We start from the raw sequence: 24036 nt of genomic DNA on the forward strand, positions 1-24036 counted from the left end.
AGGAGGGATGGAGGGGAAACCAGGATGCAAAGGGTTGGGTCAGCTGTGGGCCTGTCTCAGTCTGCTCCCTTTGAATGCAAGACTAGTGTTGTTTCTCCAGTCTGGAAGCCAGCAGCTGTGCTGTCAGAAAGCTTCAGAGGGCAGCCCTTGGCAACAACATTGAGCTAGCCCCAGGGAGTTTGTCTGCAGAAGCTTATGCTGGAAGCAATCGTGAGACACCTGCAGATTGACAACATGAGAGATGGTGAAAATTAACAGCACAGTGCCTTCATCTGAGGGTGCAAGAGGGACAACGAGAAAAAAACAATAAGCAAAGCCTGAACTGGGTGAAGTCGATTACAGAAGGTAATGTGGAAGAAGTGTCTGGAGCTGGGAATTCAGAAAATCACAGGATGCATTTGAATCAGGAAAGAACATTGGAGATCTTAACATTCAGAGTTTTATAATTCGCATTATATACAAGAGGTAAGCAAACCTCTTCTGTAAAAAAAAACCTAATAACAAATATTTTTGACTTTGTGGGCCATCAGTCTCTGTTGAAACTACTGAACTCTGCCACTGCGGTATCAAAGTGGTCATAGACAATGAATAGTGAACAGGTGGAACTGGATTCCAGTAAAACTTCATTAACAACAATAGGTGGTGGGCCGTGTTGGCTTGTGGACTGTGGTTTGCCAGCCCATGCTCTGGGGGCCCAGGAAGACAGAGTTACGACATCTCCTCTATGTCAGGAACCGTCTGCACTGTGGGAATATATAGAAGAAAAAGGGCACTGACCTTTTTTTTTTTCCCTAGGATTTTACAGTTTCTTCTCTCTTTTTTTGACTTCTCTTTTATCTCAGTCACCACCACCACCATTGGCCCTCTTAATGGTGCATCTTCTCTGGGCCAGACCTATTCTAGGAGCTCTTTTTCCCTCTCTCTCCCACCGGGACCTTTCCTATAGATATAGATATATAGATATATACACACACACACACACACACACACACACACATACATATATGTGGCTCAGTGGTAAAGAATCCACCTGCTATGCAGCAGGAGACATGGATTCGACCCCTGGTCAGGAAGATCCCCTGGAGAAGGAAGTGGTAACCCACTCCAGTATTCTGGCCTGGGAAATCCAGTGGACAGAGGAGCATGGTGGGCTACAGTCCATGGGGTTGCAAAGAGCTGGACATGACTGAGTGCATGCACACACACATATTAGTTTTAAACTTCAAACAGTCCTGCAACATCAATATTTTCATCTCCATTTTGATGACTAAGGAAATCAGAGATCCAACTTGCCCAAAACTCTGGAGCTCACAGTTGCCAGAGCTGGAATGTAAACCTAGATCTTTCTTATTTCAAAATATTTGCTTAATTCAAGAGCTGTTATGGATTCAGAGGGGAAATCCTGGAGACACAGTGCCTGGGAGTAAATTCTGCCTGTGTGACTGTGGGCAAGTTATCTAACTTCCCTGTGACTCTTATGTTCATCTCTGTAAAACAGACAATAAAAGTACTTACTTCATTGGGGAGGTGATGATAAACTAATGTAAGTAGCTCTCTTAAGGACAATGCTAGGCATTTAATGAGGGTTACAGAAGTATTTGCTGTTGCTGTTTTTGTTAAAAGGGATACTAGATATATGAAGAGGAAAATTACAGTATCCTAGGTAGAATATGAGAAAGGTTCTTATGATCAGTATGATGCAATACTACTTAACTGCCAGCAGTTTTGCTCCCCAGGGGACATTGGAAAATGTCTGGATCCATTTTGAATTGTCATGCTTGGGGAAAGGGAACAAGTACCAGCATCTAGTGGATAGAGGTCCAGAATGCTCCTAAACATTCTACAATGTACAGGACAGCCTCCAACCCACCCCAACAACAAAGAATTACCTGGCCCTACATGTTAGTACTGTAGAAATATTTTGAATCATAAAGAACAGGTGGACCATGGAATTTTCTCTCACAAAGAATTGTTTAGGGACAAAGATAGAATCAGAACCCCTATCTATGGAGTCCACTTCCTGAGTTCTTTTTCTTCCCCCACGTTGCCACAGGGGCAACTGGGGAGTGAGTAGTGGCAATCCACATGGTGGTAACTTCATGGGCAAAAGCTTAGAAGCAGGGAAGTTGTGGGTCTGGGACACAGCATCCTGATTTACTTGATTCAGACAGTCTCAGGGTGGGGGAGTCATGAGAAGCAAGTGATGGAGGTGGGAAGGGGCCCCTGTAAAGAGCTCAGAGTTGGTGGCAGAGGAAATAGGGATCCATGCTGGACATTTGAGCAGAGGAATGGTGCCTATCTGTTAGGACCAGGGAGGATCCATGCAGGAAAAATCTGGAATCTAGTGGGTCAGGTGGCTGGTGGCTGAGCCCTGAGGCCCCAGATAAGATGGACAAGAAGAAGTGATTCTCAGGAACCTGGGGGAAGTGTCTGTGGAGCTCGTACAGAGCACATGCTCTGCCTTTAATCAGAGACAAATGGGTGCTAATGACCTCTGGCCATGCATGCAAACCCCACTCTGCACAGCCCCAAGTGATTTGATGCCTGCTAATGAGGTTTTCTGGAGGGCTGTTGAAGATCATTAAAAAGCAGTTTTTGCAAACTCAATATTAGTTTTTAAGTAGTTAGCAAGGGTAAGCCCTTCCTGCTCAGTGTCAACCAAAGCAAGTGATGAGTTGCCATTTAGGAAGCAGAAGAGGGCAATGGTATGCCGTCAGGTCTCATGGACGGCAGGGGTGCTTCCAAATCAATTCTTTCCCACTTATTTCCATTTGAGTCACAAAATGTTTTTTGAACACTCTCTCATTACTAGAACTGTGCTAATCTTTAAAGAATTGATAGTGATGATAGTAATAACAATAATAATTATAAAAATAGAAATTTATTAAGCATCTACTATAGATTAGGAACTGTGCTTTTAACAAGAACAAAATACTCACACTAATCCTGCAACTCAGCTGCAAAGTATTAGCAACCTCATTTATACATGAGGATTTTGAAACTGAAATAAAGCAAAATTGAGATCCTTTGACTCTCACAATCTAAGGGAACAAATGCTTAAACAAATGAATGTCATATCATATAAGACTTAGAAAGTAGCAAGAGTATAAATTGCCAACACTGTCCTGTCCCATGAGTAGGACACTCTTTGTTGTTCTTGTTTCGTTGCTAAGTCGTGTCCGACTCTTTTCTGACAATGTGAACTGCAGCCCGCCAGGCTCCTCGGTCCATGGGATTTCCCAAGCAAGAATACTGGAATGGGTTGCCATTGCCTTCTCCAGGGGATTTCCCCTGGAGATCCCACCCAGGGATCGAACCCACGTCTCCTGCATTGTAAACGGATTCTTTGCCTCTACGGCACCAGGGAAGCATGATAAGTCTGGAAACATACAACAATAATTTTAACATTTATGAAATACCCTGTCACTACTGCTACTACTTCTTTCCAGGAAAGAGCTCATTTATTTCTCACAAGGCTTACGAGGGAGTGACTATAATCCCCATTTCTCAGGTAGGGAAAGTGAGGCACAGAGCTGTCAAAAGAAACTTGTGTCAAAATTAGACAACTCGTCAGAGGAAGAGCAAAATACAAACAAGCTCAGGTGTCACATTAGTTCCTCTAACCAACACTCATTTTATTTACCTATAACAAACTCAAGAAAAATACTGATCCCACAGACTTTTTGCAAGGATTCAGTCATTTGATAGACATAAAATATTTAGCAGACTGACTGGCATATACCCCAGTGGTGCCTCAGCTGAGTGTCCCAGCTCTCTTTAGGGCTTCCCTGGTGGCTTGGTGGTAATGAATCCGCCTGCCAGTGCAGAAGACACAGGTTCAATCCTTGGGTCCGAAAGATCCCCTGGAGAAGGAAATAGCAACCCACTCCAGTATTCTTGCCTGGGAAATCCCATGGATAGGGGAGCCTGTTGGGTTAAATTCCATGGGGTTGCAAGAGTCCTACATAATTTAGTGACTAAACAGTTGATATATTGCATGCTCCTTAACAGCTTCATCAGGGTATTTTGTTCATGACTTTATCCTCAATGTCTAGAACTTTGCCAGGTACAAAAGAGGCAATCAATCAATATTTGTTGAATATATATTAAAATGTCAGCTATCAATTGATCATTATTATTGTAATTGAGGAGAGATGAAGGGTAATTTTACATCACATGCCTGAAGGAGTTTTGTATGGAAACAAAGAGTAAGGTGTGCTGGGAAAGATGGTTTGGAGAAACTTCTCTGACTTATATAGTCGTAGGATGGCTGAGATATTGCTGGTGCAAACCAGCATCTCAGGCATGGAATAGATGTCTGAAGATGTCTTGAGATGTCTGAAGAAAGGGCCATGCAAGTAGAGATGTGCACATGAAGGAGATGGTTGCCATAGAAGCCATCACATCACCACACCATGAAGGCAGGAACCTGGGGAAGATGAAATCTGTGCTAAGAACAAAGGTCCAGCTTCCTCTGCAGCTAGAGCTCCTCCCTGTGAGCTTAGGAGAAAGGCAGCCAGTCAGAGGAGAGAAGAATGGGGAGTTAGTCTCAGAAAATGAGGAGGTCATCTCAGAAGTCCATGATGAAGAGTTTTAAGGAGGTCATCAACAATGTCAGGCACTGTGGAACTCTATTTTAGGACTCGGCTGGACAAGGGAAAACTAATAAGTCCAATATAAGCAAATTATATGTCACAACAGGTCCAGTATAAACAAACATACATGTTGCGTGAACTTGCTGAAGATCAGAGCCTAAGTGAACATCCAAGACTTGAACTCTGGTGTCTGACTCCCGAGTTGTAATTTTATGCTATCCTTATGTTATCTCTGAATGCTTCCCTTTGAATCCCCCAAGCTTCAAGCCACATGTCCCTTGAGCACAGCTGTGCTTATGCCCGTAATTCTTCCTGGCATGCCCATCCTCCTTTACCTTTGTTGGTCAAAAATTTATAATTGTTTAAAAGATCCAATATTCTTCCATCATGATATTATATCTGATTCTTCCCAGCTATGTCATCCCATATTTTTTCTTCATCTTCTCATCTGTAATTCTCTTTAACACTGATCTTATTGTGCCTTTTATTAATGACTAATTGTCTCATGCTTTTGTGACTCTTTTGGGGCTCTTTAGGGCAAGATGATTCTCATTATCTTAGTGTTGCCTGTACACTTATTTAGCACAGTGCTTTGGACATAGCACAGGATCAATAATATCCTTGAAGTTGAAATAAGGCATAAAGAGTATATTTCTCGCCATTGATTAAAGACCCTATTGTCTATAGAGTCAAAGATTCCATAAAAATCCACAGGAGAGCCTAAAAATACTCTTGGGCAAAAAGAAAGGCATATGACAGAGTGGGAAAACCTAAATGCAGTTCATCAACAGGGCACTAACTGGATAAACTTTGGAATGTCCACAGGGCTATAACAAGGAGTATGTTTATAAACGGCAATGGAGTGATCTCAGAGTATATTCTGGGATAAAGCAAGTAAATCAAAAAAAGTGGAAAGAAACATGTGTAATTTGAGAAAACAGGAGTAAGTTTATAAGTTATATGAGCCACCAAGGAAGCCCACGCATATACACACACACACATATATATATGGATATTTAGAATAATGCTGGAAGGATAACACAAATAAAAAGGTTACGCATACCTCTAAGGACAGTGAGGAAACAAGATGAAGGACATAGAGGGTGAAGTGAAATATCTCTGAATATACCTGGCTTTATAGACTCAACTCTGGAACCAGAAAGGCATTTTACATAATTACAAAGCAAAATCAAATTTAGAAGATAGCAATCTCTAAAGATTGAAAGCAAAGTGAAAGAAATGAATTTAGCCGTGTGTTCAATAATCAAATAGAGAAGAATTATTTTGAGTGACTTCCAAACACAATAATTTGACTACATCTCTAGTGGCATACATTCCATGGATAAAAATAGCTATAAAATACACTTAAACATCTGCAGTAATAATGTTGGTGTAGTGTTGCTATGGTTATTCTGAGACTTCTGTGTGTACATTGTGGGATAAATTAAATGAGTGCTTATATTGGTATCTTGAGAACTAAAATTATTAGCGTGTGTGTGTGGTGGGGGGTAGTAGATATAAAGGTGTCAGATTGAAGAGAATAAAAACTCCTTAGTCTTGAATTTGATTTGGAAGTTTGCATATGACTCATAATGAATCCCCTCAAATGAAAAAGAAAATAAAAATCTTATTTCCTAGCTTAGCATACTGAGAAGTACGGGATTCGATGACCAGTCCTGTAGCAATGAGTGTCCCTAGTATCACAGTAAGTAAGTTAGTGTTAGTCGCTCATTCGTACCCGACTGTGACCTCATGGACTGCAGCCCACCAGGCTTCTCTGCCCGTGAGATTTTCCAGGCAAGGATTCTGGAGTGAGTTGCCATTTCCTTCTCCAGGGGATCTTCCCAACCCAGGGATCGAACGTGGGTCTCCTGCACTGCAGGCAGATTCTTTACAGACTGAGCTGCAAAGGAAGCAGAGTGGTCCCCAACCCCACTTCCAAATGGAAGAAACCAGGGCATCTGTAGAAATGTTTGACTCCAGATCTTGGACAGACAAAATAATAAGACAAGCCTGAACCATCTTCGTAGAACCCAGAAAGCTATTGTAATTAATGAGAATGTGTACAGAAGACCTGAAACTTACCTTTATGAGACATCTATTGGTGAAAAGAGAATAATAACTACAAAACATACTTAAATCTGTGTTTATAATAGTTCAGTTTGGTTCAGTTGTTCAGTCGTGTCCAACTCTTTGTGACCCCATGAATTGCAGCACGCCAGGCCTCCCTGTCTATCACCAACTCCCGGAGTTCACTCAAACTCATGTCCATCGAGTCGGTGATGCCATCCAGCCATCTCATTCTCTGTCGTCCCCTTTCCCTCCTGCTCCCAATCCCTCCCAGCATCAGAATCTTTTCCAATGAGTCAAATCTTCACATGAGGTGGCCAAAATATTGGAGTTTCAGCTTTAGCATCAGTCCTTCCAAAGAACACCCAGGACTGATCTCCTTTAGAATGGACTGGTTGGATCTCCCTGTAGTCCAAGGGACTCTCAAGAGTCTTCTCCAACACCACAGTTCAAAAGCATCAATTCTTCGGCACTCAGCTTTCTTCACAGTCCAAATCTCACATCCATACATGACCACTGGAAAAACTGTAGCCTTGACTAGACGGACCTTTGTTGGCAAAGTAATGTCTCTGCTTTTGAATATGCTATCCAGGTTGGTCTTAACTTTCCTTCCAAGGAGTAAGTGTCCTTTAATTTCATGGCTGCAATCACTATCTGCAGTGATTTTGGAGCCCCCAAAAATAAAGTCTGACACTGTTTCCACTGTTTCCCCATCTACTTCCCATGAAGTGATGAGACCAGATGCCATGATCTTAGTTTTCTGAATGTTGAGCTTTAAGACAACTTTTTCAGTCTCCTCTTTCACTTTCATCAAGAGGCTTTTTAGTTCCTCTTCACTTTCTGCTATAAGGGTGATATCATCTGCATATCTGAGGTTACTGATATTTCTCCTGGCAATCTTGATTCCAGCTTGTGCTTCTTCCAGCCCAGAGTTTCTCATGAGGTACTCTGCATATAAGTTAAATAACCAGAGTGACAATATACAGCCTTGACATACTGCTTTTCCTATTTGGAACCAGTCTGTTGTTCCATGTCCAGTTCTAACTGTTGCTTCCTGATCTGCATATAGGTTTCTCAAGAGGCAGGTCAGGTGGTCTGGTATTCCCATCTCTTTCAGAATTTTCCACAGTTTATTGTGATCCACACAGTCAAAGGTTTGGCATAGTCAATAAAACAGAAGTAGATGTTTTTCTGGAACTGTCTTGCTTTTTTCATGATCCAGCGGATGCTGGCAGTTTGATCTCTGGTTGCTCTGCCTTTTCTAAAACCAGCTTGAACATCAGGAAGTTCACGGTTCACATATTGCTGAAGCCTGGCTTGGAGAATTTTGAGCATTACTTTACTAGCATGTAAGATGAGTGCAATTGTGCGGTAGTTTGAGCATTCTTTGGCATTGCCTTTCTTTGGAATTGGAATGAAAACTGAGCTTTCCCAGTCCTGTGGCCACTGCTGAGTTTTCCAAATTTGCTGGCAAATTGAGTGCAGCACTTTCACAGCATCATCTTTCAGGATTTGAAATAGCTCAACTGGAATTTCATCTCTCCACTAGCTTTGTTCGTAGTGATGCTTTCTAAGGCCCACTTGACTTCCCATTCCAGGATGTCTAGCTCTAGGTGAGTGATCACACCATCGTGATTATCTTGGTTGTGAAGATCTTTTTTTGTACAGTTCTTCAGTGTTTTATAATAGTACTTAAGTACTTAAGTACTTAAGTACAAGATTTTTATTTCTGGCTATGATAGAATAACTGAGATTAGTCTAACCTAGACAATCAAAATGGCAACCCACTCCAGTGTTCTTTCCTGGAGAATCCCAGGGACAGGGGAGCCTGGTGGGCTGCTGTCTATGGAGTCACACAGAGTCAGACACGACTGAAGTGACTTAGCAGCAGAGAATCAATGCAATAAAAAGAAAGCTTCAGACATCTGAACACGAGTTTTCTTGAGTCTGCTGATGACTACTAAGTCACTAATGCATGTGCTCAGTCACTCCGTTGTGTCCAGCTCTTTGTGACTCCCTGGACTGTAGCCCGTGAGGTTCCTCTGTCCATGAAATTTTCCAGGCAAGAATACTGAAGTGGATTGCCAGTCCCTACGCCAGGGGATCTTCCTGACCCAGGGATCAAACCTGCGTCTCTTACCTTCTCCTATGTTGGCAGGCAGATTCTTTACCACTAGCGCCACCTGGGAGGACTCTAAATCACTAATACATTACATAGATGTATAGGGTGTAACTGCAAGGTTGGGCAAAGGATAGCCAGGAAGCTGTAAGTTAAATCGTTTCCAGACCCCATACAGGGCTGAAGGCATTAGAGCTCCAATCAGCTTCAGTAGAGAGTCTTTGATGAACAATAGGCATTCAGTAGAGACCCCAGTGGAGTCACACTTTAGTACTAAGGATTAACTGGTTGCCATGCCCTGCTCCAGGAGATATTCCCAACCCAAGGATCAAACCCAGGTGTCCCGGAATGCAGGTGGATTCTTTCCATCTGAGCCACAGGGAAGCCCAAGGAGAAACTAGCCTGGATTAAAGTCTGCTGTAAACACAGTCTAGCAAAGTTTCAAAAGAAATCTCAAAATGAATAGGTGATCATCCAGTAACTTAAGTACTTGCTAAAGCAAAGTTTAACACTCTTTGAAGGAAGGTTGCAGGTATCTGTAGAGGTCCAAGAGGTAATCATATATAGTTGATTCACTTCATTGTATGGCAGAAACTAACACAATATCGTAAAGCAACCATATCCCTACCCCCAAAGTGGGAAAAGTGGGGATGTGGCACAATTCTACCACTACAGGCACTTTGAAGTGAAACCTTCTCTGGCTATCTCTATCTAAAACTGCAACCCTTTCCCCAACATCCTCTGTTACTCTTGTCTTCCTTGTTTCCTTAACACCCACTGTTATTAAACATATCACATATGTTGCTCACTTTAAAGAAGACTTCTGAGGGAGAATGTGATACATGTAGATGTATGGCTGAGTCCCTTTGCTGTTCACCTGAAATTATTGCAACATTGTTAACCAGTTATAATTCAATACAAAATAAAAAAGTTTAAAAAAATTCTGCCTTCTTCCACTGGAATATGAGCTCCATGAAGGCAGGGGATTTCCTCTCTTTTAGTTCAGTGCTCTATCCCTCATTTCACTAGGCATTCAATAAATCTCTGTTGGACGAGCAAAAGAATGTTGTGGGAAGTTAGGTATTTTGGCACAAACCAGAGCTGAATGTCTCCAGACTTCTGGAGATTCATGTTGACCTAAGGACAACTGTTCCTCCATGAGAAACAGCTTTGGTATAAACCTCATTGTCCCCAGAAAGTCATCTTATTCTATTCTCTTCCTCCAACTCAGTGTGTTTGCTTCCTGGCTAGCTACCATTTTTATTCTGAATTCATCTTTCCCAAGATTTTTATTTATCATAGGGAATCCATAAGATCCATGTCATGAAAGTGACTGAGGCAAGGGGAAGAAAGGGATTTCTTTTTCTTTCTGAGCAATATTAGTTATCACCTCTCCCTGCAAGAAGAAAAAGCCCAATCTCTGATTCTCATCTACCTTGATTTCCATTGTTGTTTTGTTCAATCACTAAGTCTTTGCAGACTCCGTGGACTATAGCATACCAGGCTTCTCTGTCCTCCACTGTCTCCTGAAGTTTGCTTAAACTCATGTCCATTGAGTCAGTGATGTTATCTACCATCTCAGCCTCAGCTACCCTCTTTCCCTTTTGCCTTCAATCTTTCCCAGCATCAGGGTATTTTCCAATGAGTCAGCTCTTCCTATCAGGTGGCCAGAGTATTGGAACTTCAGCTTCATCATCAGTCCTTCCACAGAATGTTCAGAGTTGGTTTCCTTTAGGATTGACTGGTTTGATCTCCTTGCAGTCCAAGGAACTCTCACTTGGAGAGAGTCTCAATTTCCACTGTTACCACCAACCAATTCATCCACACCAATGCTTTTTACAAACCATTAGTGGGTGGAAAAAACCAATTTACTTGAATGTGACTGGTTTCTTAAAAAAGTATACTGAAAAGATAGAAGAAATCCAAGTTGTGTCTGGAAGTTTTTGTAAGTATTATTTTCAGAAACTTTTGTTTTGGTTAAGTGTGTGTGTTTCTGGGTATGTCTGTCAGCTCTTGACGTAAAAAATGTTCTGCACAGGCATTCATTCTGTCTTTAATGAAAGGAGAAATGTGTTAAGGATGGATATTTGATGCACTCTGTTTCCTCTCTATTGCAATCTCTTCATCGTGCTTCTCGTCATTATAACACAAGTCAGCACCTGACCTACACGTGAGTGGGCGCAAGGGGCATCTGGGAGATCATTAGGAGGAGTTTCCCAGGCCCCACCCACCCTAGAGGCATGTACCTGATATGCCTGGGTTGAGCTCAGCATCAGAATTTTGAGTTGGCTCATGGAGATTCAGATGTAGAGTCAAGGATCATATTTTACAAATATCCATAATGCAAGGACAGATTAAATCAATGCAGGTGTTGATTGATAGCAACCAGCTATGCCTGACTTGTCCAGTGGACATTCTTACCAAGACCACAGTGGACTGAGGGATGACAAGCCTCACGCCTGAGATGAAGATTCCTTGCGTTGAGGCAGCTTCCTCTTTTCATGGAATTACCTATTCACCCTTCCTCCGTCTATGGAGAATTCACCTGTGCTGACTCACAGAGGACTCCTTTCCAGATTTTGTCTCGTGCAACAAAGTGTGACTTTGCCTTCAAAGACATTGTGCTGCTTGATTGTCCAGAGACCTGACAAAGGCCTTGTGAAAAGCAGAACTCACAGAACACACAGTAGATCCCATCAAGAAGGTGAGATGTGAACATCTGCCCTTGTCAGCCTCGGCCAGACTTGGAGGAAGTACCACAGGTGTTTTCTTGTTTTCACTGCACAGGAAGGGAGATTCTAATAATAAAACACAGCTTTAATGTGTAAAAAGTCATCTACCCATTTTTAGGCTTAGAACATAGCAGGGCATGTGGCAGAGCTGGTTGTGATAATGGTTGAGGAATACTCCCAGATTCTTAAAAGCAAAGTGCTGCGCAAATACCATATACTGACAACTTTATGAATATATTACATCTATTTCACTCCTTCCTAGTCTAATTAATCCCTGGAATTTCCCACATCTTTGATTAACCATTACTTTATTTATAGATGCGGGCTTCCCTAGTGGCTTAGTGGTAAAGAATCCACCTGCCAGTGAAGGAGATATGGGTTCGATCCCTGGGTCTGGAAGATCCACTGGAGAAGAGCAGCCCACTCCAGTGTTCTTGTCTGGGAAAATCTCATGGATAGAGGAGCCTGGTGGGTTCCAGTCCATGGCATCTCAAAAGAGTTGGACTTTGACTTAGTGATGAAACAGCAAACAATTTATAGATATGTACTACCAATCAAAGCATGAGGAATTGAGGGGGATCTGGCATTGTCTAAGACTCATCTTGAACCTCAAATAATGGAAACACATAAAACTCACTATTGGTGAATGCCAGGCATTATTGTCAGCAGGTAACACATATTGATTCATGTAATTCTCCCACAGCCCTAGAGGTGAATACTGTTACTATACTTATTTTAGGGCTAAGAAAATTGAATACAGTGAGGTCACATGGCTTACTCAAAGTCACAGAACTTGTAGTCATGAAGTTGAGACCTGAACTCACATAGTGTGACTCCAAAGTCTGTGAAGTTAACCATTATGCCACATTTTTTGGGGGGAGAGGTGGGTAGAGTTTACAGTATAGATAGGGAAGAGGTGAGACTTTTCTCCTTAATAAATAAAGGAGGAAGCCTTGTTTTGAATGGATAAAAGGGAGCGGTAAGTACATGGTATAGTTGGAGCATCTTTAAAGTTTCCAAATTAGAATATGTAGGGACTTCCCTGGTGGTCCAGTGGTTAAGATTGCAAGTTCCAGTGCAGGGGTTGTGGGTTCAATCCCTGGTTCTGGAGCTAAGATTCCACGTGCCTCATGGCCATATAACTGAAACAAAACACAGAAGCAATATTTTAACAACTTCAATAAAGACTTTAAAAAATGCTCCATGTCAAAAAAAAAGAAATCTTAAACAAAAAATTAGAATATGTATAATTTATTCCAGTGGTTTTATGGTATCATTTTGATAAAGTGGTTAATTGTGCATGCTAAGTCACTTCAGTCATGTCTGGATCATGGTGCACCCATGGACTGTACCCCTGCAGGCTCCTCTGTCCATGGAATTCTCCAGGCAAGAATACTGGAGTGGGTTGCCACACCCTTCTCCAGGGTATCTTCTCTACTCAGGGGATTGGACCGGTGTCTTTTACATTGCCTGCATTGGCAAGTGTGTTCTTTACCTCTAGCTCCACCTGGGAAGCTCCAGTTAATAGTAAATCATAGGTGTTTAAAGGTGTGTCAGTTTTTGCTCACATTTCTGATGTATGACTCTTCTAACAGGTGGAACTCTGTGAATCTCAGCAGAGCTTGCTCATAGGTTTGCATTCACTTTGTATCGTTTGGCCTCAGCAGGTTGGCTGGTCATAGATGGCATCACTCAAACTTCTGGTGGGTTACTGGCAAGGAGCATGTCTGCCACAGGTCTCTCATCATCCAACAGGCTCAGTTCAGTCAGTTCAGTTCAGTCACTCAGTCATGTCTGACTCTTTGCGACCTCATGAATCGCAGCACACCAGGCCTCCCTGTCCATCCCCAACTCTGGGAGTTCACTCAGACTCACGGCTAGCTAAGACTTTTCCACATGTCAGAATTACCGAGGCTTATTGGTGGCTCAGATGGTAAAGAATCCGCCAGCAATGCAGGAGACCCAAGTTTGATCCCTGGGTCAAGAAGATCCCCTGAAGAAGGAAATGGCTAATCACTCTAGTATTCTTGCCTGAGAAATCCCATGGACAGAGAAGCCTGGCAGACTCCAGTACTTAGGGTTGCAAAAATTTGGTCATAACTGAGTAACTAGGCACACATTTCAAGAGAAGCAAGAAAGTGAAAACGTAGTGTACAAGCCTTTCTAAGAAGAGTCTTTGGCTCCCTATACAATCTACCACAGTCTTCCCTCTGAAAAATCAATTACGTTCCACCCACATGCAAAACATACTTGTTCCATCTCTGAATCCTCTGAAATATCATCCAGTTACAACAGTAGAATGAAAGTCTGGGATCTCCTAAACTTCTTCAAGCCCAGATATGATGAGGCTCTGTGGCTGTGGTTCTTTGAATGTGGGTCTCTTTGATCTAGAGACCTTAGATTTTAGTTACAGCAGCTTCCAACTTTTAGGTGTCAATTCCTGTAGCAGTTAGCTTTTGTTATATAATTTGTGTGTGTGTGTGTGTGTGTGTGTGTGTGTGTGTGCTCACGTGAGTTCAGTTGCTAAGTTTGGTCCGACTTTTTGCGACCCCATGGACTGTAGCCTGCCAGGCTCCTCTATGCATGGGATTTCCCAGGCAAGAATATTGGAATGGTTTGCTGTTTCCTACTCCTGGGGATATTCCTGACCCAGAATTGAACCCAAATCTCTTGCATCTCCTGCATTGGCATACAGAGTCTTTACCACTGCGCTACCTGGGAAGCCTTTGTATACAGAACTACTCTAGAACTCACTGGAGTAATACACTAACCACTTTTTTTTCAGCTTCTGATTCCATGGACCGACTCTTACTTTTGGTTTGGGCCAGCCAAACTTGGCTGATGTTTGCTGGGTTCGCTCATGAGCCTCTTGTCACCTGGCAGAATGACCAGTGACTGAGTGAGTCATCTGTAACCACACTCATACACCTGGAAGTTGAAAACCAATTGAAAGTTGAGGCAGCAGGGGTAACTGGCTATGTGTTTCTCATCATCAAACAAGCTAGGTCAGGCCTGCCCACATGATAGCTGAGCTTTAAGAACAGATAAAGCCCCAACACATAAACACTTTTCAAGTCTCTGCCTGCTTTGCATTCTCTGTTGTTCCGTTGCTCAATCAAGTTATACGGTCAAGCCCAGAGTCAGCATGGGAAGAGGTTACCCAGGGGTATGGTCACAAGGATGGTAACTATGGCAGCCAGTTTGGCAAACAGTTATCACAGGTATAAAATGAAGAGAAGGAAAGAGGGAAGGACGTGTTCAAAATCCTATCTGAAGAAAACTGTCACTGTCAGAGATTTCTCTCTTAGAAGAAGCAACCAGCTCCAAAAGAGTGAATGCTTTGACGTCTCGTCCCATACTAAGTGAAATAGAACAGAAAGAGAAAGAGAAATACTGTATGACACCACTTGCATGTGGAATATAAAATTTGGCACAAATAAACCTATCTAGGTCGCAGCAGCGGCCGGGAGGAGCTACCCCATGCCCAAGGCCAGGGGCGGCTGCTGGGAAGAGCAACCCCACGTTCAAGGAGCGGTGGCTGCGCGGGCACCGGAGGGCCTAGAGGAGCTATTCCACGTTCACGGTGGGGAGGGACAGCAGTGAAGAGATACCCCTCATCCAAGGTAAGGAGCAGCGGCTGCGCCTTGCTGGAGCAGCTGTGAATAGATAACCCATGCCCAAGGTAAGAGAAACCCAAGTAAGATGGTAGGTGTTGCAAGAGGGTATCAGAGGGCAGACACACTGAAACCATAATCACAGAAAACTAGTCAATCTAATCACACTAGGACGACAACCTTGTCTAAATCAATGAAACTAAACCATGCTGTTTGGGGCAACCCAAGATGGGCAGGCATGGTGGAGAGGTCTGACAGGATGTGGTCCACTGGAGAAGGGAATGGCAAACCACTTCAGTATGCTTGCCTTGAGAACCCCATGAACAGTATGAAAAGGCAAAATGATAGGATACTGAAAGAGGAACTCCCCAGGTCAGTAGGTGCCCAATATGCTACTGGAGATCAGAAGAGAAATAACTCCAGAATGAAGGGATGGAACCAAAGCAAAAACAATACCCAGTTGTGGATGTGACTGGTGAAAGAAGCAAGGTCCGATGCTGTAAAGAGCAATATTGCATAGGAACCTGGAATGTCAGGTCCATGAATCAAGGCAAATTGGAAGTGGTCAAACAGGAGATGGCAAGAGTGAACATCGACATTCTAGGAATCAGCGAACTAAAATGGACTGGAATGGGTGAATTTAACTCAGATGACCATTATATCTACTACTGTGGGCAGGAATCCCTTAGAAGAAATGGAGTAGCCATCATGGTCAACAAAAGAGTCTGAAATGCAGTACTTGGATGCAATCTCAAAAACGACAGAATGATCTCTGTTCGTTTCCAAGGCAAACCATTCAATATCACAGTAATCTAAGTCTATGCCCCGACCAGTAATGCTGAAGAAGCTGAACTGTTCTATGAAGACCTACAAGACCTTTTAGAACTAACACCGAAAAAAGATGTCATTTTCATTATAGGGGACTGGAATGCAAAAGTAGGAAGTCAAGAAACACCTGGAGTAACAGGCAAATTTGGCCTTGGAATACAGAATGAAGCAGGGCAAAGGCTAATAGAATTTTGCCAAGAGAACACACTGATCATAGCAAACACTGTCTTCCAACAACACAAGAGAAGACTCTACACATGGACATCACCAGATGGTAAACACCGAAATCAGATTGATTATAATCTTTGCAGCCAAAGATGGAGACGCTCTATACAGTCAACAAAAACAAGACTGGGAGCGGACTGTGGCTCAGATCATGAACTCCTTATTTCCAAATTCAGACTTAAATTGAAGAAAGTAGGGAAAACCACTAGACCATTCAGGTATGACCTAAATCAAATCCCTTATGATTATACAGTGGAAGTGAGAAATAGATTTAAGGGACTAGATCTGATAGATAGAGTGCCTGATGAACTACGAACGGAGGTTCGTGATGTAGTCCAGGAGACAGGGATCAAGACCATCCCCATGAAAAATAAATGCAAAAAAGCAAAATGGCTGCCTGAGGAGGCCTTACAAACAGCTGAGAAAAGAAGAGAAACAAAAAGCAAAGGATAAGAGGAAAGATATAAGCATCTGAATGCAAAGTTCCAAAGAATAGCAAGAAGAGATAGGAAAGCCTTCCTCAGCTATCAATGCAAAGAAATAGAGGAAAACAACAGAATGGGAAAGACTAGAGATCTCTTCAAGAAAATTAGAGATACCAAGAGAACATTTCATGCAAAGATAGGCTCAATAAAGGACAGAAATGGTATGGACCTAACAGAAGCAGAAGATATTAAGAAGAGGTGGCAAGAATACACAGAAGAACTGTACAAAAAGATCTTCACAACCAAGGTAATCACAATGGTGTGATCACTAACCTAGAGCCAAACATTCTGGAATAGGAAGTCAAGTGGGCCTTAGAAAGCATCACTACTAACAAAGCTAGTGGAGATAATGGAATTCCAGTTGAACCATTTCAAATCCTGAAAGATGATGCTGTGAAAGTGCTGCACTCAATTTGCCAGCAACTTTAGAAAACTCAGTAGTGGCCACAGGACTGGAAAAGGTCAGTTTTCATTCCAATCTCAAAGAAAGGCAATGCCAAAGAATGCTCAAACTACCTCACAATTGCACTCATCTCACACGCTAGTAAAGTAATGCTCAAAATTCTCCAAGCCAGGCTTCAGCAATACATGAACCGTGAACTTCCTAATGTTCAAGCTGGTTTTAGAAAAGACAGAGGAACCAGAGATCAAATTGCCAACATCCACTGGATCATCAAAGAAGCAAGAGAGTTCCAGAAAAACATCTATTTCTGTTTTATTGACTATGCCAAAGCCTTTGACTGTGTGGATCACAATAAACTGTGGAAAGTTCTGAAAGAGATGGGAATACCAGACCACCTGACCTGCCTCTTGAGAAACCTATATGCAGGTCAGGAAGCAACAGTTAGAACTGGACATGGAACAACAGACTGGTTCCAAATAGGAAAAGGAGTCCGTCAAGGCTGTATATTGTCAACCTGCTTATTTAACTTATATGCAGAGTATGTCATGAGAAACGCTGGGCTGGAAACAGCACAAGCTGAAATCAAGATTACCAGGAGAAATATCAATAACCTCAGATATGCAGATGACACCACCCGTATGGCAGAAAGTGAAGAGGAACTCAAAAGCCTCTTGATGCAAGTGAAAGTGGAGAGTGAAAAAGTTGTCTTAAAGCTCAACATTCAGAAAACGAAGATCATGGCATCTGGTCCCATCACTTCATGGCAAATAGATGGGGAAACAGTGGAAACAGTGTCAGACTTTATTTTTGTGGGCCCCAAAATCACTGCAGATGGTGATTGCAGCCATGAAATTAAAAGACGCTTACTTCTTGGAAGGAAAGTTATGACCAACCTAGATAGCCTATTAAAAAGCAGAGACATTACTTTGCCAACAAAAGTCCGTCTAGTCAAGGCTATGGTTTTTCCTGTGGTCATGTATGGATGTAAGAGTTGGACTGTGAAGAAGGCTGAGTGCCGAAGAATTGATGCTTCTGAACTGTGGTGTTGGAGAAGACTCTTGAGACTCCGTTGGACTGCAAGGAGATCCAACCAGTCCATTCTGAAGGAGATCAGCCCTGGGATTTCTTTGGAGGGAATGATGCTGAAGCTGAAACTCCAGTACTTTGGCCACCTCATGCGAAGAGTTGACTCATTGGAAAAGACTCTGATGCTGGGAGGGATTGGGGGCAGGAGGAGAAGGGGAAGACAGAAGATGAGATGGCTGGATAGCATCACTGGCTCGATGAACTTGAGTCTGAGTGAACTCCGGGAGTTGGTGATGGACAGGGAGGCCTGGCATGCTGTGATTCATGGGGTCGCAAAGAGTCGGACATGACTGAATGACTGAACTGAACTGAAACCTATCTACATAACAGAAGCCGACTACAGAACAGAGTTGTGGTGGCTAAGAGGGAAGTGTGGGGAGAGGAATGGACTGGGAGTTTGGGGTTAGTTGATGTAAACTGTTACATTTAGAATGCATAAACAGCAAAGTCCTGCTGTACAGCACAGGGAACTATATACAATTTCCTGAGATAATCCATAGTGGAAAAGAATATTAAAAAAGAATGTGCATATGTTTATAGCTGTACACACTTTGCTGTACAGAAGAAATTAGTACAACATTTTAAGTCAACTATACTTTAATTTAAAAAATAGAGAAAAAAAGAAATCTTGTACCAGTGGCTTAGCAGTTGGTACAATTCACTGTAACTTGCTCTTAGAAGATAAGAAATATAAAGCAATGAAACTATGGTAACCTGATGTATAACACTGACCTTTGGACATTTGGGACACACTGAGGAGTGAATGGCCTAGAGAGTTACTTTCTTTAATTGCATATACACAGAACTGATTTCAATGTACATAGAGTGATTGAGAGAGTGACCAGTCTGGGCTATCCAGCACGTTCTACTTGTGAAGGACCAAAACAACAGGGACAGTAAAAAACAAAAAAGAGTTCACATGTTTGCAGAGAAGGCAGGGAATGCAAACTCTTGCCATCCAGGGCTGAATTTAGGGTTGCATTTCCTTACTGAAGGGCTTACAGGTGGCTCAGTAGTAAATAATCTGCCTGCCAATGCAGGAGACACAGGATACACAGGTTCGATTCCTGGGTTGGGAAGGTCTCCTGGGAGGAGACATGGCAACCCACTCCAGTATTCTTGCCTGGAAAACCCCATGGACAGAGGAGCCTGGTAGGCTACAGTCCATAGGGTCCCAAAGAGTTGGACATGACTGAGTGACTGAGCAGGCTTCCCTGATAGCTCAGTTGGTGAAGAATCTGCCTGCAATGCAGGAGAACCCGGTTCAATTCCTGGATTGGGGAGATCCTCTGGTGAAGGGATAGGCTACCCACTCCAGTATTCTTGGGCTTCCCTTGTGGCTCAGCTGGTAAAGAATCTGCCTGCAATGCGGGAGACCTGGGTTTGATCCCTGGGTTGAGAAGATCCCCTGGAGAAGGGAAAGGCTACCCACTCCAGTATTCTGGCCTGGAGAATTCCATGGACTGTATTGCCAAGACACACTTTCTTACTGATGCACAATCAGAAGTGGTGATACGTTGAAAGGGAAAATCGAAGCCAGCACTCTCCTTCAAATATAATGGAAAGTTAATAGATGTTGCAGGGGGTGAAACTGCTACTCTGGAAATCTACAAATCTATAAATCATTATAAACATTGTTTTTCTGGATAAAAATGTTCTCTGTTCCAAACAAATAAATGACTTGGAAACTAACTTTTTAGGTGGAACAGCAGCCTAATTTGGTGTATGTGTGTCCTTAAATGTTCTCCCAAGGAATGGGATATTAAATTGTTCCTCTCCTAAACAATGGAATGCCTAATTATTTCTCTTCCAAATAGTTCCATGCTCAATTGTTCCTCTCTCAAGCAATGGAACATTCAATCAGTCCTCTCCCAAACAATGGAGCATCCTCAATTGTTCCTCTCCCAACAGTTGAATACTCAATTGTTCCTCTCCCAAGCATGGAACCATTCAATTATTCAGGTGAATGCAGTTGAAAAGCTTCCACTTCTAGCAGTATTAAGCAATGCTGTGACCAGAGCAATGGTTTGGCTCAGGCTTGCTTTGTTGGAGTCAGGCAAGTTCATGGTTGTTATCATGATCCTTTGGGATAATTTTGAAACTTTCTGAATAAGAGATTTTCAATAACTTTTTGGATTTTCACCTTCTGCCAACCAAGCAAAGTAGACAAGAATGGTCTTCCCATTGTGGATACCGTTATTGATCAAGTTCGTGCATGCATGCTAAGTTCCTTCAGTTGTGTCCAACTCTTTGGGACCCTATGGACTGTAACCCACCAGGCTCCTCTTCTTTGGGATTCTCCAGGCAAGAATACTGGAGTGGGTTGCCATGCTTTCCTCCAGGGGATCTTCCTGACCCAGGGATTAAACCTGCATCTCTTATGTCTCCTGCATTGGCAGGAGGCTCTTTATCACTAGCGCCACCTGGATATGTCACAGCTGAGAGGAAGCTGAACGGAATACTTTAATATCTGATGTATGGTCAATGAGTTCTGGCTACAAAGCTGAGTGACTACCATCCTTGCCCTCAGGAAGCTCACATTCTCAGATTCTTTCTTGATTTGTCTCCCTAGACATACATCAAGAGAGAATCATCTGGGTGGTTGCCAACTGCCCTGGCAACTCAGAGGATGGGGAACTCCACTCTGCCTAGAGAGTTGGGAATGGCTGTCCAGAGGTGACAATTCATGTGGGCCTTGAAGAATGGGAAGTAGAAAGGCAGAAGACAGGAAGAATACATCTAGGCAGGGAGAAGAGCACAAGCATATTGTGCATGTGCCCGGCAGAGGATGGTGGAAAGCTGTAGCTGGTATGTTTTAGATTTAGAACTCCTGGAGTAAGGTGATGAGACTTGAGGCCAAATTTGGAAGGACGTAAGTGACATTCTATGAAGTTTTGCTTCTGAAACCCTCCAACTACACAGAAGGCAAGAGAAGATGTGGTTGACAACAGAGAGCCCAGAGATAAGAACAGTCTCAGAGATGTCCAACTAAGCCCTGATTACATGGGATGTGGGGCGAGTTCCCTGATGTCTCTTTAACTGAAAAAAAGTGGAACATACACAGAAATGCCAACTTTGCCCATATCTGACAGGAGCCAACTTTCTTATCTGACTCCTGTTTCTAATTTATAGTCTCCATGTCTCTGTGGATTCTCAAAATTCTTCTGAAGACAAGATGTGAAACAAATGGGCCAAGAAATGTCCTTAGTACTTAGACCCTTGCTTTGTCTTGGACATACAGGTGAAGTGTCTGGGGGATATAAACAGTGCACAGACAGTCTTCCCCTGTAAATGAGGAAGTGTTAGAACAGAGGATACAGATAAGCTCCCCTTAAACACGTACAATCATCATTTAGGGGGGAAGCTAATAAAATAATACACATCCTTTGTCAAAACTGGGAAAATAAGAAACATGTCAAGACTCTTGATCACATTTCCATGCATAGATATTTGTTGTTGTTTCTGTTCAGTTGCTAAGTCATATCTGACTCTTTGTGACCCCATGGACTTCAGCGTGCCAGGCTTCTCTGTCCACTATCTCCTGGAGTTTGCTCAAATTCGTGTCCATTGAGTTGGTGATGCTATCTAACTAGCTCATCCTCTTCCATACCCTTCTCCTTTTGCCTTCAATCTTCCCCAGCATCAGGGTCTTTTCCAATGAGTCAACTTTTTGCATCAGATGGCCAAGCAGAGATATATGTAGATCTTAAAAAATATTTCAAGTAAAGCTGGAATTATACTGGTAATGCATAGTTTTGTATTCTGCATTTTAATTTTACCTTCTCTCATGAGTATTTTTATGTGTTAATGTACTTGGAAAATATGTGAGATCTGTATTTGTGAAACAAATATATTTATATCATGCTCAGTGTGTCTGTCATTTTATATATATTAATGCTTTTATTTCTCACAGAGACTCTATGAGGTAAGTAACTTTCCTTCATTTTTTTTATTATGGTAAAGTACACATAACATAATAACTTCAGTATTCTTGCCTTGAGAACCCCATGAACAGTATGAAAAGGCAAAATGATAGGATACTGAAAGAGGAACTTGCCAGGTCAGTAGGTGCCCAATATGCTACTGGAGATCAGTGGAGAAATAACTCCAGAAAGAATGAAGGGATGGGGCCAAAGCAAAAACAACACCCAGTTGTGGATGTGACTGGTGATAGAAGCAAGGTCTGATGCTGTAAAGAGCAATATTGCATAGGAACCTGGAATGTCAGGTCCATGAATCAAGGCAAATTGGAAGTGGTCAAACAGGAGATGGCAAGAGTGAACATCGACATTCTAGGAATCAGCAAACTAAAATGAACTGGAATGGTTGAATTTAACTCAGATGACCATTATATCTACTACTGTGGGCAGGAATCCCTTAGAAGAAATGGAGTAGCCATCATGGTCAACAAAAGAGTCTGAAATGCAGTACTTGGATGCAATCTCAAAAACGACAGAATGATCTCTGTTCGTTTCCAAGGCAAACCATTCAATATCACAGTAATCCAAGTCTATGCCCCAACCAGTAATGCTGAAGAAGCTGAAATTGAACTGTTCTATGAAGACCTACAAGACCTTTTAGAACTAACACCCCCCAAAATATGTCCTTTTTATTATAGGGGATGGAATGCAAAAGTAGGAAGTCAAGAAACACCTGGAGTAACAGGCAAATTTGGCCTTGGAATACGGAATGAAGCAGGGCAAAAGCTAATAGAGTTTTTCCAGGAGAACGCACTGGTCATAGCAAACACCCTCTTCCAACAACACAAGAGAAGACTCTACACATGGACATCACCAGATGGTCAACACTGAAATCAGATTGATTATAATCTTTGCAGCCAAAGATGGAGAAGCTCTATACAGTCAACAAAAACAAGACCGGGAGCGGACTGTGGCTCAGATCATGAACTCCTTATTTCCAAATTCAGACTTAAATTGAAGAAAGTAGGGAAAACCACTAGACCATTCAGGTATGACCTAAATCAAATCCCTTATGATTATATAGTGGAAGTGAGAAATAGATTTAAGGGACTAGATCTGATAGATAGAGTACCTGATGAACTATGGACGGAGGTTCATAACATTTTGCTGTCTGAGGAGGCCTTACAAATAGCTGTGAAAAGAAGAGAAGCGAAAAGCAAAGGCGAAAAGGAAAGATATAAGCATCTGAATGCAAAGTTCCAAAGAATAGCAAGGAGAGATAAGAAAGCCTTCTTCAGCGATCAATGCAAAGAAATAGAGGAAAACAACAGAGTGGGAAAAACTAGAGATCTCTTCAAGAAAATTAGAAACACCAAGGGAACATTTCATGCAAAGATGGGCTCGATAAAGGACAGAAATGGTATGGACCTAATAAGCAGAAGATATTAAGAAGAGGTGGTGGGAATACACAGAACTATACAAAAAGATCTTCATGACCAAGATAATTACAATAGTGTGATCACTGACCTAGAGCCAGATATCCTGGAATGTGAAGTCAAGTGGGCCTTAGAAAGCATCACTATGAACAAAACTAGTGGAGGTGATGGAATTCCAGTTAAGCTATATCAAATCCTGAAAGATGATGCTGTGAAGTGCTGCACTCAATATGCCAGCAAATTTGGAAAACTCAGCAGTGGCCACAGGACTGGAAAAGATCAGTTTTCATTCCAATCTCAAAGAAAGGCAATGCCAAAGAATATTCAAACTACTGCACAATTGCACTCATCTCATATGCTAGTAAAGTAATGCTCAAAATTCTCCAAGCCAGGCTTTAGCAATATGTGAACTGTGAACTTCCAGACGTTCAAGCTGGTTTTAGAAAAGACAGAGGAACCAGAGATCAAATTGCCAACATCCGCTGGATCATCGAAAAAGGAAGAGAGTTCCAGAAAAACATCT

The sequence above is a fragment of the Bos javanicus genome, chromosome 5, assembly GCF_032452875.1.
Source record: "Bos javanicus breed banteng chromosome 5, ARS-OSU_banteng_1.0, whole genome shotgun sequence".
Lineage (NCBI taxonomy): Eukaryota > Metazoa > Chordata > Mammalia > Artiodactyla > Bovidae > Bos > Bos javanicus.